The sequence below is a fragment of the Macaca nemestrina genome, chromosome 1 (assembly GCF_043159975.1).
Source record: "Macaca nemestrina isolate mMacNem1 chromosome 1, mMacNem.hap1, whole genome shotgun sequence".
Taxonomy (NCBI): domain Eukaryota; kingdom Metazoa; phylum Chordata; class Mammalia; order Primates; family Cercopithecidae; genus Macaca; species Macaca nemestrina.
In genome coordinates this window covers 22333406-22336374 of record NC_092125.1, presented here as the reverse complement: position 1 = coordinate 22336374, position 2969 = coordinate 22333406, and the positions used below count along the sequence as shown (strand labels likewise).

Genomic DNA, 2969 nt, shown 5'->3' with positions numbered 1-2969 from the left:
AAGGCAGCAGCTCTCTATCTCTGAGGGGCATCAGAAATACCTGCATCTTTCTCTCTCTCTCTCTTTTTTTTTTTTTGATATGGAGTGTTGCTCTGTCACCAGGCTGGAGTGCAGTGGCGCAATCTTGGCTCACTGCAACCTCCGCCTCCCAGGTTCAAGTGATTCTCCTGCCTCAGCCTCCCAAGTAGCTGGTACCTGCATCTTTCTAAACATATGAGTGCTTGGACCTCACTCCCTACCTCCAAAGGTGGACGTCCAGGCAGGTAGGTCTTGCAAAAGTTTAGTCAGCAATTCTGATGTGTGCCACAGAGAACTAACTATTGGTGCAATGCTTCAGCCATGCATATGCACAACCTTTATTTGGAGTAAGTGAAGGTAATTTATCAATGGTTCATTTTATAAGATCACCACTGTAAGTATTCCTTCATTGTCTACCCTGGCGGCAGATTACTCAGCAACAATCATGGATAAAATGTCAATTCCCTTCATAACCAAAGTTAGAATTTTAGGTGAACGTTTGCTTTTCACACTTTGTTTCTTTTATGTGGTAGAGCTAGGATGTACTTGTTAACTTCTTATTTGTAGCTAGTTTCACTGAAAATTCTTCTGGTATTAGTGTGCTGCTAAATCTCCTGTTTTAAAGATAAAGAGATTTGTACATTCTAAAAAAAAAAAAAACTTAAGGAAAACATTAATCTTAGCAATTTCTGATAAAAAGAAAAAAAAAACAACAACCCTGTTTCTAACTTACCACTGATTTTTACTAAACTTTAAGCTTTAGTTTATGCAACAGGATCACAATTTATTTCCCCAGTTACTCACACCCAGATTGTTTCAAATCCCCAACAGGGAAGTCCAAATCATCATTCCTATGCCTTAGCTTCTGCAGTGTTTCTCTGCAAAGGGGCCAGAATGATCCCAGCATTCCTGTCTTCACCCTCGGAAGACAGATTATACTTTTTGATAATTACAAATTTTGCTTTTTGATTTATTCTTGGACAAGTTCTCATATCAAGTAGCAAATGCTCTGTCCCCTTCTGAGAGCTCTCCGGATTGTTGTAGATGAGATATCATTAGTGATCCATTCATTCGCTATGTGAATATTGCTCCAGTGTTTTCACAGCATGCCAGATTCGTGGATGAATTTCTGAGCATCATTTCCAGCCTGAGTATACATGTGAACTCATATTCTGCCACAATTTGGGTGATGTCTTCTCCCTTCCACAAATTGGGAACACCAAAGGACTCCAATAATCTGTCCCGCACAACAGCTTGACTTTTGTCATACCTTTTGTTTTGGACTCCAGGGATTTCTTTCAACTAGAATCCTGTTTTTGTTCAGTGCACTTCCTCTTTTGTCCAGGCCTTTCTAGTGTACACACATTCTGCTGGTTATCACAGTTACTAACCTCCAGTTTCTCCTGATGTTGTATAAGCACCTTAACATCTCTATCCGCTCCTTCTGAAGACTTTTCCATGTATCAGCTTCCACCCATTTGGCATTCTTGGTGGCAAGTTTTGACATGATGACCCAGTGATGGGCAGGAATGAGTCCATTCCCCTGGTATTGCCAACAGGAGAGATTAAGTCTTTGACAACTCTGTATCTTCCTGTTCCACTCGTGTGGTCCTTGGCCGGCTCAAACAACCTGAGGTGCATGTTGGTGATTGGATTAAAAGAATCACAAGCAAGGAGAACCCACTTCAGTCTTCTCTGAATTTTCCATGGTAAGAACTTGAAGTTGTTGATTTCAGTAGAAAACTGTGATGCCTCCCTTGTCTTTTCCATGCTTCTGGATTTGATGCCTTCCCTCAAGGAATGTCTAGATGCAGGGTCTTCCTTAAAGACCCTCTCGGCTTCACTAGGAAAAAACCTTAGAAAGGCTGCGGTAGGCTCAGTCAAGGGAGAAAATGTTTCCTCAATTTTTACAGTTACTATTCTTTGGATGGGGCCTTTTGCTTTTATTTTCTCTGATGCCCTTGAGAATTTGCCTGTGGTATCAGTTGGGTTCAGCAGACTGGCTTCATTTCTGGATGATTTCAGGGGGACAAGGCTCAACTCAGCACTCCTGAGCCATGTGCTCTAACCCTGGGGGCTGGAACAAGGCCCACAGCTTTGTTCTGTGGCCTATGAAGTGTTAAATACCTGCTGTGCCAGAGGGGCTGAGGTGTTCCTGGTTTGCTGGCAACAACACTCCAATGGGAGTGCTGGCAAAATCACTTCACCGGAGTAGTGGCAGAGCAGTTTGTGCATGTGCACTGGTGGCAGTGGGATGGTAAAGTCCACCCATGCATGCTGGCAAAGCAGTGGGAGGAGGCTTCACTTGGGTGCATACTGACAGGGTCTAGTCTACAGAAGGTCTTCTACAGATAGGCGGGGTCTGCCAGCAAAGGGACTATGACAGTGGTCACTGTGATGCACCCTGGTTGGGCATCCGAGGCTGCACTGCCAGTGGCACAGTGCAGGCAAGTGGGCACAGTCAGGCTGGGACTTCGAGAAAGATTGGCAGACAGGGTGGCACTCAGATCAGAGTGGCTCTGTCTTATGGGCAAGAGAGCTCTGCTCTGTCCAGCTCCAAAAGTCAACAAAGACCAAACCTTCTTGAGGAATGTGGCAAGCCTTGGGGGATTGGTACTCCTGGTCATGCTCCACTACAGCCATTCCCATGCCAACCTTTCTGGGCTCCACACAGGTTGGAGTCCTGCCCCTGCCAACTCTACAAGCAGCTCTCTCTACCAGCTCAAATGTTTGTGGGGGTCATGGGATCTCCTGCAGCTAGCTTTCTGGAGGTCCATGGTGAGAGTAGGCCACTCCATGCCTATTTAACTAATCCCTTCCCCAGGAGCCACTGGGGCCAGGAATGAGTCCTGGTGCCTGACAACTTCATTTAGAGTTCTCAACTTCCTCCCCCTTCAGCCTAATTTCTGCATCCTCCCTTCACCCACTCTCAATGCCTGCCTTCTAAAGAT

General features: G+C 45.3%; 1 pseudogene; it reads right to left on the bottom strand.

Annotated features, from left to right (window-relative positions):
• Positions 1-807: 807 nt before the first annotated feature.
• Positions 808-2223, bottom strand: LOC105492951 (nicotinamide/nicotinic acid mononucleotide adenylyltransferase 1 pseudogene; annotated as a pseudogene).
• Positions 2224-2969: the final 746 nt, after the last annotated feature.